This window comes from Triturus cristatus, chromosome 3_1 (genome assembly GCF_964204655.1).
Source record: "Triturus cristatus chromosome 3_1, aTriCri1.1, whole genome shotgun sequence".
In the NCBI taxonomy this organism is placed as follows: domain Eukaryota; kingdom Metazoa; phylum Chordata; class Amphibia; order Caudata; family Salamandridae; genus Triturus; species Triturus cristatus.
This window is the reverse complement of record NC_140583.1, coordinates 292,291,397-292,305,607: the sequence shown is the minus strand read 5'-3', so window position 1 is coordinate 292,305,607 and position 14,211 is coordinate 292,291,397. Positions and strand designations below refer to the sequence as shown.

The following is a 14,211-nucleotide window of genomic DNA, read 5'->3' as shown; positions in this document are numbered from 1 at the left end:
CAAAAACCCAGCCTCATCTCAGTAATCGTTAATTGTCCCAGACCTGCAACCAAGGATGAGCTAAGATACTTTCTGGGTTTATGTTAATTTTAATTGAAATTCACACAACACCATTAAGACGAGGTAGAACCAATGTGCCTTTTAGTTAAAAAGGATGCCAACTTTGTCTGGAATGCTGCCTGCAAAATAAGTATGCAAATGTTAAACAGAGAAATACAAAATGCTCTTTCATTTAAACCCTTGGAGTACCTTCCTTCAATTGTGACAGTGGATGCTAGCCAAATTGGACTTGGTGCAGTACTTAATCAAAACAAAAGCAGATTGCCAATTACATTATTTTGCTTCATGCAAATTGAAGGAACTGGACCTGAAGTATTCTGTAATCGTAAAGATAACGTTTGGCGTGTGTGGGCGGTGGCAAAACGTTAAAGTTTCCTGTGGGGTAAACCATTTCTCATTCGTACAGAGCATCAGTCTTTATTGAGTATATTGAGCAAATACAATTCCGATACGGTGTCCCCTCGAATCACCAAATTGGAATGCAAGTTAAATGAGTGTGTGTTTGATGAAGACTATTTACCTGGTAATTCTAATGGTATTGCTGATTTCTTGTCGCTTGTGCCATGCAATGAAAGGTTTCCTAGCTATCGTAACGGAAAGTTTCAATTCTATTAAGGACTCGGAGGCGAGGATTATGCTATTCTTTCTTCACTTTATTGAATATCAGCCATTTGAAGTAATTAGTAAAAAAAACTACCATTCCCATGAACCATAGGGAATGAGACAAAGTTTTAACAATAGAGTCCAAGTACAGAGTGTCCATGTGAGCCACCAATCACAGGGCTTCAGTAACATCATAGTCTTCTGTCCACTTCAGTTCCCCCTCTTTCGTCGCTCGTAGTCAGCTAGCCTGGACGCTTCAGGAATCCAGTTTGTTGAAGTCCCCTGAAGGAAGTAAATGAAACAATTAGGCAACAGCCATGGCTAAGGATTAGCCCTGTAGGGGGAAGAACCAAAGACAAACTGCAATCGACAGCATAAGCAAGCAAACATAAGCTGAGTAGGCTGAACAGTTTACTTACCCTGATACGAGGGTGGGAAGTACAAGAAGTTGTACCCTGGGTGGGATAATCCTCGCCTCAATAGGATTGAAACTTTCCGTTACGATAGCTAGGAAATTTTTCATTCTGTGTCAGGACCAGAGGCGAGGATTATGCTAGTTTAAAGCTTACTCACCACCAAATGAGCAATATCAATCACCGGTTTAAAGTAAAACCATTTGAAAGTAGAGTCCAAAGACCAATCTGCTGCATTCAGAATGTCTTCCAGACGAGCTCCCAGAGTAAACGCTTTAGAGGCCATTGCACCTCTAGCACAATGGGCACCGGAGGTCTATGCCAGCCTCCTGCATTACCCAACGGACCCAACGGGGTATCGTTGGAGAGGAAACAGCCGTATGAGGCTTTTTGATAGCAATGAGCAGCTGACGCTCACCCGTAGGGCAAAATTCCTCCGACATTTCCTCGTAGGCCTTGAGGCAGGCCACCACACACAACTTCAAAGAATCCGGGAATGCGGGATATGAAATAACCTTCGAATTCGTTTTACGGATAGTAAATGTAACTCCAGTTGGGGATAAAGTTTGTCCTGAAATGTCCAGGGCTCGGACATCCGACACACCCCTGCAAGACACGAGACACAGAAGCATGGATAGCTTAGATGAAAACTCTTTACGCGAGAGGAACCTGTTTGGTTGCCATGACAGAAACAGGTTCAAGACCTGATTAACGTCCCAAAGCACAGAATACCTCGGTTCCGGGGGTAGAGAGAGGCGAATACCACGTAAAAAGCGCCAGACGAGGGGATGTTCCCCGACGGGGGAGCCATCAACAATGATGTGTCCGGCTGAGATAGCAGAGCGGAAGGTGGTAATCCTGCGGTAGGCCAAACCATCCTCCGCCAGACCAGTCAAGAAGTTCAGGACGGAAGTTACATCCGCCGCCACGGGATCAGAACCCCATCGCAGACACCAACAGGACCACCTTCTCCAGGTAGATCGATAACGCTTGACGGTACTATCGGCGCAGGCTTTGGAGATTAATTTCTCAGCTGCTCCCGAAAGACCCAGGACCGCCCATCGTCCCCGGTAATCTACCACGCCATCAGAGCTAGGGAGCCCTGCACTATGAGCGGGTGAGGAGATTTGTCTGGATTTAGCAGAAGGGCTGGAAAGTGGGCGAGTGGGATTGAAGAAGCCCAGGAAAGTTCCAGCAGAACTGGAAACCAAACTTGAGACCTCCAAATCGGGGTTACTATCACCACACTCGCGCCTTGACGCCGAACCTCGGCTGAGACCCTCATTATCATTGCGAACGGGGGAAAGGCGTAACCTGCTTCGTCCTGCCAGTTCTGGAGGAACGCATCCATCTTCTCCGCCAGGGGGTCCAGCCGCCAGCTGAAGAAACGGGGTAGCTGGTGGTCCAGCTGGGAAGCAAAGAGATTGACCGAGAATGGGCCCCAAACGCTTTGAAGATCCGCAAACACCCCCGGATGCAGCTTCCACAGACTCACGTCGTGGAAGTGGCGCGAATGGAAATCTGAATAAGTGGCCTAGTACTAAGATTACTAGGACTGCAATCTGCACAGCTGTTGAATTCTTTCAATCATTTAATTCAATTTCAAAACAAAATCTTGCGAAGTGATATACATTCTTTCAATATACATTTACATTTCAGTACATTATGTAATCAACAAATGTGTGTTCAATTGTACATAAATATTGATCAAAAAATAATGAAGAACAGAATAATATCTTGAAGCACCCAATGCATTTCTGGACTTTTTTTAGTCCCTTCGTCAGGGGTATGCTGTGGAAAAAGGAGAGAATTTCAGAATCTGCGTTTTGCAGGAACAATCTGTCACAGTTAAGCTCATGGTGATGATGTGCTCCCCTCACCAAAGTCACCAATCTGTGATATACGATACCTTTGTAAATTGATGCTATATTCTGAAGTTCACAAGTTCAATCACTAGAGAAAGAAACATTAAAATAAAGTGAAGACAACTGGTCCCTTATGTCATGCTCTACCCGATCCAAATACATGTAAAGCCTCTCTTCGTACCTGGTCTTTGAGTGTACTATTTGGTGTTCACTTCTCTTTGTTTAGCTGAATCTAAAAAAACGAGTGAGGACTCAATGTTAACTGTTCTATGTATGAAAGAAAAAGATCGATATAGGTATCATGCCAGTTTAAAATCATGGCTCACCTTGTTATGAGATAGGCGAGTGATGGCGTCGAAGCCAAATAGCATATGAAGCTAATTGCGAATGCGATCGCGACCAGTAACCGTCAACCATCTAAAAATTAGAAATTGAAATGGTGGCGGATTACCTCATGTAAACGGTAATTCTCAGAGAATGGAAAAAGATTGAGTAATAATCATATGGGCTTACCAAATGAAAGTTCGTTGTGACGGCGTTTATGTCCGAGTTTCGCTCTCAACCGGAAATGCATTTCCTGGTTTTTACGTGTGCGTGTTGACGTGTTCGATGAACACTGAAAGTGGGCTATAGTATTAGGTTTAAGGTGCTGACAAAAAGCAGGCTACTGTTGAGATTTAAGTAGCGAAAACATGACGTATAAACGTATGTTTCTAAAGCCTTCTGATATGTCACTCCATTCTCTTGTGGTTGAAAAATAAATAAAATAAAATAAATCTATCTTTAAATAAACTTGACATTTAATCATGGTGCTTGTTGTTTGTAAAAAACGTAGGGAAAGGCTCCTATGTCTATCTACCAATCTTGTTGGAAAAAGTTAACCTGTTTGGAACAGTATTAAGTACATCTGGTCCTAACATAACTAATCAGATCATAAATGATTAAAAATCATTCTGTAGTTGAGTTAAACATATTCTTCAATATACATTCAATTTATGATTTACACAAAATGAATTTTTCAATATTAACAGCTCAAAATGCGTAATATCCATTAAACTCATTGTTTGGGTGAGGTACTAATGTGGATTTAAGTGGATACGGGTAATGATTGAGTGAAATGACGGGTTGGGATCCCAGTGTGGATAGACAGATACATCAAATTTAATTGTGTATTAAAGAAAACAGGCCATCTCAAGTTTATCGTTGAGTCCGTTTGGGATCAAAGTTTTTAATCTTTTGATCCAGAACACTTCCCTTTGTAGTAAGTGCTTGGAATTGTCACGATCTGGAAATGTTGGTACTTCTTCAATGATTTGAAATTTGAGTTGGGCGATTTGGAGACGTGCTTCCTCCCAATGTACAGCAATGCTTGAGGTGGTGCTTTTAGTGCGTATTTTGCTTTTGTGCTCCGTCAATCGGATTTTCATTTTTCTCTCCGTTTTGCCAACATACAAAAGTCCGCATGGGCACTTGATAGTGTAGATCACATTTTCAGAGTTGCATGTTGTGCTACACAAGATTTAGATTTTTTGGCCCGTTAATGGGTGCAGTAAGGTGTTTCCTGTAATTACATTGTTACAGTGGATGCAATTCCAGCATTTTTGTGTTCCATTTGTTTTGTTTTAAGATTCCAACGTTGTGGGTGGTGTCTTTCTTCTTGATAACATTTCTTTTAGATTTTGTGCCCTTGTATAGGCAAACAGTGTTTTTTCCTTAAATAAACCTTTAAAACCTGTTTCAAATTGTGGTAAATCCCAGCGTTTCTGTATAGTCTTTTTAATCGCCGTCGATGCGGTGGAGTATTTGGACACAAAAACTATGCGTGTGCTAGTTTTTTTAGGAGACTTCTTAAGTAGCTCGTCACGAGGTCGAGTTTTGACTGTGTTTAGTTGCTGTGTGAGTAAATTCTCAGGGTACCCTCTGTCTGTGTAGTTCTTAATTTGCTGTTGCCAAGTTGTTTCACAAGCCGTGTTCGTTGAAGAAATTAGTTTAGTTCTTAAAAATTGAGAGACTGGTAAGTTTCGAATGAGAGAAGGAGAGAAGGAGGATGAAAACTGCTAAATAATAAAGCATTGTTTTTATCAGTTGGTTTTTTATTCACACTGGTGTGTATTTCACCCTGTTCAATGTCTATCCAGACGTCTAAAAATGAGATTGCTTACGGCTGATGGTATGAGTAAATTGTATTCTGGGGTCTATTAGATTAAGTGTCCGTATGTTATTGATTAATGCTGGTTCTGATTTGTTCCAAATGAGGAAGATGTCATCAATAAATCGTTTAAAGAATATCAGACCTTCTTTCCATGTGGAGTCCTGTAGGATATAGTCATTTTCAAACTTTGCCACCTGATTGTCCTGCCCAGGAAGATACTGAGCCATAACAGAGACCTGATTGTCTAGGCAATAACGCCCAAAATTTGCCGCTAGGTTCAAGAGGGCCTTTGACCTCGTGCCGCCGAGGTGATTGATGTATCGGACTGCCGAAATGTTGTCCATCTTGAGCAGGACACAGGACCAGATCGAGTCCTTGGTCCAGCACTGGATCGCGAACGAACCAGCCAAGAGCTCTAGACAACTGATATGAAATCGTTGTTCTTGTGGAGACCACACCTTGCGCCCCAACCGGACCTGCTGGCTTCGGATTCGATAATGATGTCGGGTTTGGACCCAAAAATCGCCCTTCCGTTACACGCCTCCATGTTGGAGAGCCACCATTGAAGCTCTTCTCTGGCCTCTGCCGATAGTGGCACTTTCCGTGAGTAAGAGAGGCCTCGCCGAAGCAGCATCGCCTTGAGGCGCTGAAGGGCTCGGTAATGTAAGGGGCCTGGAAACACAGCCTGTATAGAGCTGAGAGAAGGCCCACAATGTGGGCTACCTGCCTGAGGGAGATCCGAGATTTTGGCAGCGTCTGGCAGATTTTGTGACGAAATTTCGTCATTTTGCGCAATGGAAGGCTGAGAGAAGCCTCGACAGAGTCTATCAAGAAATCAAGAAAAACTACCTTCTGGGCGGGTATCAGGGTGGACTTGGACTTGTTGACCACAGACCCCAGGCTCTGCAGGAGATTCACTGCCATCTGGAGCTGGGAAGCAAGTGACTTGGGGTACTGCGCCACCAGCAAGATATCGTCAAGGTACACAATGAGACGGACTCCCGACGCCCTGAGCCGCTCGATAACCGTCCGGAGTACGTTGGTGAAACACCACGGGGCCAAGGAGAGGCCGAACGGAAGTGTGGTGAACTCGTAAGTTCTGTCCTTACAGAAAAATTGAAGAAACCTCCGGTGCGGAGGGAAAACCCGGGACCGAAACGTTGGCGTCTTTGAGGTCGAGGTGCGCTAACTAGCCGCGAGGGCGAAGAATATCGCAGAGGAGGTGGATCCCCTCCATCTTGAAGTGGCGATAAACAAGCCACTCGTTGAACTCCCGAAGGTTGATCATCGGCCGTTGGCCGCCATCGGGTTTGTCCACCAGAAACAGGTTGCTGAATGCTGATGAAACCTCTGGGATGTGATGAAGACTCCTCGATAGCCCCTTTTGCTAAGAGGGACCGCATCTCTTGGTCGACCAAGACGGCATCTGCTTGCGAAAAACAAAGAGGACGTGGTTGAACGGGTTGCACCGGGTCCCCCTGGAACTCTATGTGAAACCCCTGAACCGTCTGTAACACCCAGGCGTCCCCCGTGAGCGAAGTCCAAGCCTGGAAAAAATGCGCCAGACGGCCCCCCACTCTTAGAAGGGAAGAAGGGAGTGTAGGAAGGTGGATATCTGACTATGGTTACCCCCAACTTTTTGCCTAGTGTCTAGCTGGTTTTTCGACTTAGTTGGCCTGAGATCCTGCCATTCAGGGTCTCAGGCTGTCTGCTCTCTCTTTAAAATGGACTCCATGTACCCTAGGTACATACACAATCGGTAAGGATCACCTTATTGGACCCTGTACAGTGTACCCTAGGTACCCAGGGCATAGGTGTACCCTAGGCCTCCCAGAGGCTGCAGCATGTATTATGCCACCCCTGGTCTGGCCTTCCAATCAGACACAACTGGCTGATCACTCAGCTGGGGCAAGGTCGTGTAATCACCCCTTGCTTAGATATAGTATACCTATATCTACCTTATATATAGACACATGTGTACCTATCAGCCACTCCTATGGCAGGCCTTAACAATCCTGGAGGCAGAGTGCTTGGTAACATGTGAGATGGTGCTCTAGCATGAGCTGAGCCTGTCTGCAGCTTTCGGAACCATGTCCTTATAGCTGTTCTATGATATAGCCTACCATATACTCTTAAAGTACCTTATAATCTTAAACGGTTATGGTAACTATGGTTTGGCTTTATCAAAACATGTCGTGTAAGGTGTCTAACACTTTGGAATAATACCCCCATACCATGTCTGGTGATGAGGATATTATTCCTCCCTTCTAGAGGGAGAGGCATGTTAAAATCCTACTTTGCTGTTTAACTCTAACCAAAGCCTCAGCATCACAAAATGGATGCTGCTGCCACAGACAAGAGTCTGACCTCCTGCTGCTGGGAGTGATCCTGGCAAGGAAGGCTTGGACAATAGGTTTCCTGCTTGGGGAGGTGCTAGCACCTCCCCAGACAGACTTTAGTGTATTGGGGCAGGGAGGGCTGAAAGGAATGAGACATGCCTGGGGCACACAAGGTGTCCCATGCATAGTCCAGTTCAAACCGCTGCTGGGGCACTCCAGCCCTAGTCCTGGCGCGAAACTGGACAAAGGGAAGGGGGTGTAACCACCCCCCTCCCAGGTCCCACCCATAAGGCGTGACCTAGCAGGCAACCCAGCCCCCCAGATTAGTATAAGAGTGGTAGCTGGGCCCCAGGAGATTAGATTATCCTGAACCTGCAACTTGAACAGAAACTCTGGACCTTCGACATTCGACGAAAGAAGAAGACTGAAGAATCTCCCTTGTGGCCAAGGAGTGGCTACCCTGTGCAAACAGGCACCATCAAGAGACTACCCTTTGCTTTGCTGAAGTTCTACGAGGGACCGACTGCAGAGCCCGACCAGAGCCTTGACTTCCAGACTTCTCTGACCCTGATCCACATCCACAGCCGAGCTGAGATCCGTGGAGGCGACAAGAGACGTGGGACCGACTACCTGGGAAAAGTGGCGAGTATCTTCCAGCGCAGCTTCTGAGGTACCCTCGAAGTTGTGCACCGGGGATTGAGAAGCCCCAACCCCAAGCACCATCTGCACCGAAGATCAGCCCCCCACACTCCACGAGTCCTGCGTGGGGCCCTTCTGCATTTTCCTGCTTGCCGCGTCTGTCCAGTTGCTTGCCCGTTGGCTAGCGGCCTTTGTGACGACACACCTTGAAATCTTCACCGCTGGTTTGGCTCCTCCAGACTGGCTCCTGCTTCTTTGCAAAAGAGAAGCACCCCAGACCTTCCTGGTCTGCACCAGAAGCAAGTCCTCCATTCTTCGTGGGTTCCGCTTGCCAAGGCTTGGTGAGTCCTAGTTCGACTTCGACGCCGCCGACAGCAAGAGCCTTCGCGGGACAGCTCGCCTCCTGGTCCTGGTCGTCCTCGACATCTCCTGGTACCCGTGGCTGCAGCGACAAGCTTCACCCTTCACCTGCAATCTTCACGACATCGCCTGGTTCCTTCCTGGTTCCACGTGGTCACTGGCTAGTGACCTTGACTCTGTCCCTTCTGCTTGCAGGTACCCTTCCTTCTTGATCCCGGCCTTGGGATCCACCGGACACTCTGCACTGACTGCCTGTCAGCAACTTTCCTTCAGGCATCCATAGAAGTCCACGACGAAACCTGATGCAAGTTCACACCTATGCACCCGCAGCCTGTGGGCTAGGTAACTTGGGTACTTCGGTGCTCACAAGGGTATTGACTATCCTAGGGTCTAGTTTCCGAGTCTCGACTTTCTAGCTATACCAGAAGTGTCCTAAAACTGCTTATTTCTAACTGCTAGTGATTCTATCGACTTTTACGCATTACGCGTGAGTGTTTCCACTCTGCACCTGAATCCCGTGGGCCTCCCACTTCCTAACTGTTGGTAGTGTAGTGTAGCCCCAGCGATTCCCTAGGCCTAGGCCTATTCTATTTCCGTGACAGTGGTCCTTATACCACTTACTTAGTATATGGTTTGCTTGGCCCCTAGGGCCTAACTGTATTACTTACCTGTGTGACTTAATGTATGCTTAAATAAGACTGTGTTGTACTTACCTCGAATCTCATAAAGAGTGCTGAGGGTTTGACTAGAATAAATACACTTTATTTTATATATATATATCTGTTGTGGTGTCCTTTCATTTGGTATTCAGGGGATTATATATGGTATCACAGCTGGCTTCACATTCCATTCAGAGTTTAGCCTAAGACTGCTCTTGTCCATGCTAGCACTAGGATAGCTGGTCTATAAGGTTGACTTTACAACCAATCACCATAAGGGTTGTTTGGACTGATATAAGGTGTACACTAGAACTAGTGACATCATACATCAGGCCAACTTCTCACATTGGTGAGCAGCGGTTGGGATCTGAGCTTGCTGTTGTAATACCATTGTAATCTTGAGATACTAAATTGAAAGATCACACAGATATTGTTTAGGTACATATAACATAGATTATAATACTTAAGTCCTACTGGACTTAGTTGTTGTAGGTTGAAGGGCCTAACACACTCTGACTACAACTACTAGAGAGGTTTAGTAGAAACAACTAGTGTAGGTAGGTGCACACACCACACCCTCACTAGATCATGTCTCTGGGAGGAGATCAAGGAGATTCTCTCTCAGGAGGGGCAGGTCTGAGAAAGATCCCCTCTAGATATGATACCCTAACTTTTCAGGAGATGAGACAATTGTGTACCTCCAGAAAGTTAAAACAGGGTGCAAACCCTACCCTCCTTCAGCTATTACAGATCCTAGAGGAATATGATGCTCTTAGGGCCTCACAGGCTGGTACCCTAGGTACAGGGGAGGGTCTACCCGCTACAGATGAGTCAGATGAGACTTCAGATGAGGAGGTAGACAGCCAGGGCCAAGTAGGAAGACTTAGCCAGGATAACCTAAGCTTACATGGGAGTTTGCATGGGGTCCCCCCATACAGACCCCCAAGTAGGCTTAACCAGAGAAGCAGGAGAGACAGATCCCCTTCAAGGGAATCCATCCACTCCCATGTCTGTAGCATCTCTAATGCCTCTTCTCACAGGGGAATGACTTCGCCCCCAGAGAAAAGAGCATGAAGCCAGAATGAGGGAAGCTAATCTAAGGATTGAGAGGGAAGAACTTGCCCTTGCCAAGGAGAAGCTTGCTCTGGCTAGAGAGCAAAAGTTAAGTGGGTTAGAACCCACAGGTGGCAGCAATATCCCTAAAGATAGGGATAGGTCTTATGACCATAGAAACCTAAGCAAGATAGTCCCCCCATACAAGAATGGGGATGACATCCACAAGTGGATGACTGCTTTGGAGAGGGCCTGCAAAGTACAGCAGGTACCCCAGAGTCAGTGGGCAGCTATCTTGTGGCTCTCCTTTTCTGACAAAGGTAGAGACAAGCTCCTCACAGTTTGTGATGAGGATGCTATCAATTACAAAGTCCTGAAGAGTGCTCTGATAGATGGGTTTGGCTTAGCCACTGAGCAATATAGGTTGTTGTTCAGAGACACCCAGAAGACACAGACAGGACTGGTCTGATTTTGTGGATTGTGCCACTAAGGCTTTGGAAGGTTGGTTAACTGGCAGCAAGGTGCAGGACTATACAGGATTGTACAACTTGATTATGAGGGAGCGGATCCTTAATAATTGTCAAAACCAGCTTCTCCATCAACACCTGGTAGACTCAGATTTGACCTCTCCCCAAAAATTGGGAAAGAGGGCAGATAAATGGGTCAGGACCAGGATTAGGCCTAAGAATCAGGGTGGTGACCAAAAGAAAGATACCACCAAGCCTCAAGAGAAGGGTGGGGATAAAGCAAAAGAGAAATCTTCCTCAGGGCCCCAAAACTCCACACAGGGTGGTGCGTCCCAAGCTCCCTCCTCTACCACAGTTAAAAAGCCTTACTGCCATGAATGTAAAATTCCTGGGCATTGGAAAAGTGACAGCAGTTGCCCAAAGGCTAAGAACAAAACTGTTCCTCCAATTACTCCTGTCACACCACCTATTACTGTCAGCAGTAATCCCCCAGGTGGTGGGAGTGCCCCCAAAAATCTGGTTGGGTTTTCTTGGGGAACACAGGGGGATCCTGGCTTAGCCAATTCCCCTACAGCAGCTACTCTTGTCTGTGATGGTGGCATGGGGTTTGCCAACTTCACTGCCTGTCCCAACACTTTGGGTAGGTACAGACAGGAACCCTACATCAATGGTAGAAAAGCTGAGGCCTACAGAGACACTGGAGCTAGCATCACTATGGTGGCCCATAGGCTAGTTCCCTCTGAGCAGCTTTTGCCTGGTTTCTCATACCAGGTAACTAACATTGATGGCAAACAGAACAGTCATCCCATGGCAGAGGTATGTCTCAGCTGGGGAGGTGTCACTGGCCCTAAAAGGGTGGCAGTGTCTCAACCTTGCCTGTGGACTGCTTACTGGGGAATGACTTAGAACTCTCAGCTTGGGCTGGAGTTGAACATGACACCCATTCTAAAATGATAGGCCTTTCACAAAAGGGTAGTGGGGTTGTGCCAGCCACAACCCCTGTCCAAGTAGATTTCCTCCCTGAAAAGGTTGGAAGGGCAGTGGTAGCCACAGCCCAGGCAAAGACAGACTTCCCTGTAGAGACTGGCAGAGCTGTGACAGTCACAGCTCAAACACAAACTGAGTGCCTCCCTGAAAAGGTTGGCAGGACTGTAATGGTCTCAGTCCTTACTCATACTGACATAGGTGTAGTGAAGCCTGAAACTATGGATCACTCCACACATACAGAGAGTAGTGGAGAGGAAGAAAAGTCTCCCTCTCCCCAGACATTAGGAAAAGGTCACCCTCCTCAGGGATCTGACCTCACCCCTTGTGAAGGAACTGCCCCAGAGGTAGCCAGGCCTGGCCTGGCAGAGCCTCTGATGTCAGTGGCACCTTCCAAGTTGGGACCCAGTCTGGTGCAGGTAGCCTGCCTCTCTCTACCCTGCCTCAGTCAGCCCAGGCCAGCAGAGGTCAGGGAGGCCAGTGGACCCCAAGAGGGCCCCTGTCCACAAGAACCCCCCCATCAAAAGAATGAGGATTGCCTGGCTAGTAGCCCTAGCCAGGTGATGGTTAAAAACATTCCTGAGGGATCCCCTTTACAGGTAGTTAGGGACCTCCCCCAGAGGGATTCAGTTGGGCACAGGCAAACATGGGACCTTAGGGCCCCAAACCTGACCTGTCCCTCCAGTAAGCCCACAAAAGGGACCCAGCCTCCAGCTTTAGGTAGCCAGAGGCTGACCCTGAGAGCACAGTACAACTCAGTTAAAGAAAGAAAGGCATCCATGGTGGAGGATGATTGGAGGAAGCTGAGGCCTCACTTTGAGGACACTCACTTCAGTACTCCATCTCAACACCAGCCTTTTACTTTGCAAAGACACACCCAAGGTAGAGATTCCCTATGGTGGAGACCCTATGATACCTTTAGGATGAGGGATTGCTTAGTGGACCATGAGACAGGGGGTAACCATGCCAGTGCTGGTTCTTCCTTATATGGCCACTTAGGCAATATAGGCTTACCTTGTCAAGGCCAGCCTTATCTCCTTTCGTTTGGGGGTGGGGGGGGGGGTTGTGTAGGAAGGTGGATATCTGACTATGGTTACCCCCAACTTTTTGCCTAGTGTCTAGCTGGTTTTTCGACTTAGTTGGCCTGAGATCCTGCCATTCAGGGTCTCAGGCTGTCTGCTCTCTCTTTAAAATGGACTCCATGTACCCTAGGTACATACACAATTGGTAAGGATCACCTTATTGGACCCTGTACAGTGTACCCTAGGTACCCAGGGCATAGGTGTACCCTAGGCCTCCCAGGGGCTGCAGCATGTATTATGCCACCCCTGGTCTGGCCTTCCAATCAGACACAACTGGCTGATCACTCAGCTGGGGCAAGGCCGTGTAATCACCCCTTGCTTAGATATAGTATACCTATATCTACCTTGTATATAGACACATGTGTACCTATCAGCCACTCCTATGGCAGGCCTTAACAATCCTGGAAGCAGAGTGCTTGTTAACATGTGAGATGGTGCTCTAGCATGAGCTGAGCCTGTCTGCAGCTTTCGGAACCATGTCCTTATAGCTGTTCTATGATATAGCCTACCATATACTCTTAAAGTACCTTATAATCTTAAACGGTTATGGTAACTATGGTTTGGCTTTATCAAAACATGTCGTGTAAGGTGTCTAACACTTTGGAATAATACCCCCATACCATTTCTGGTGATGAGGATATTATTCTCCCTTCTAGAGGGAGAGGCATGTTAAAATCCTACTTTGCTGTTTCACTCTAACCAAAGCCTCAGCATCACAAAATGGATGCTGCTGCCACAGACACGAGTCTGACCTCCTGCTGCTGGGAGTGATCCAGGCAAGGGAGGCTTGGACAATAGGTTTCCTGCTTGGGGAGGTGCTAGCACCTCCCCAGACAGACTTTAGTGTATTGGGGCAGGGAGGGCTGAAAGGAATGAGACATGCCTGGGGCACACAAGGTGTCCCGTGCATAGTCCAGTTCAAGCCGGTGCTGGGGCACTCCAGCCTCAGTCCTGGCGCGAATCTGGACAAAGGGAAGGGGGTGTAACCACCCCCCTCCCAGGTCCCACCCATAAGGCGTGACCTAGCAGGCAACCCAGCCCCCAGATTAGTATAAGAGTGGTAGCTGGGCCCCAGGAGATTAGATTATCCTGAACCTGCAACTTGAACAGAAACTCTGAACCTTCGACATTCGACGAAAGAAGAAGACTGAAGAATCTCCCTTGTGGCCAAGGAGTGGCTACCCTGTGCAAACAGGCACCATCAAGAGACTACCCTTTGCTTTGCTGAAGTTCTACGAGGGACCGACTGCAGAGCCCGACCAGAGCCTTGACTTCCAGACTTCTCCGACCCTGATCCACAGCCGAGCTGAGATCCGTGGAGGCGACGAGAGACGTGGGACCGGCTACCTGGGAAAAGTGGCGAGTATCTTCCAGCGCAGCTTCTGAGGTACCCTCGAAGTTGTGCACCGGGGATTGAGAAGCCCCAACCCCAAGCACCATCTGCACCGAAGATCAGCCCCTCACACTCCACGAGTCCTGCGTGGGGCCCTTCTGCATTTTCCTGCTTGCCGCGTCTGTCCGGTTGCTTGCCCGTT

General features: G+C 47.5%; 1 long non-coding RNA gene across 2 annotated transcripts in view; it reads right to left on the bottom strand.

Moving 5' to 3' along the window:
* Nucleotides 1-692: 692 nt before the first annotated feature.
* The window catches only part of LOC146860121 (uncharacterized), a 234,414-nt gene continuing 220,895 nt past the window's right edge, over nt 693-14,211 (bottom strand). For both annotated transcript variants that reach the window (XR_014979100.1, XR_014979101.1), the window contains one exon: nt 693-945. This is a non-coding gene — a long non-coding RNA (uncharacterized LOC146860121). The remainder of the gene's footprint in view (nt 946-14,211) is intronic.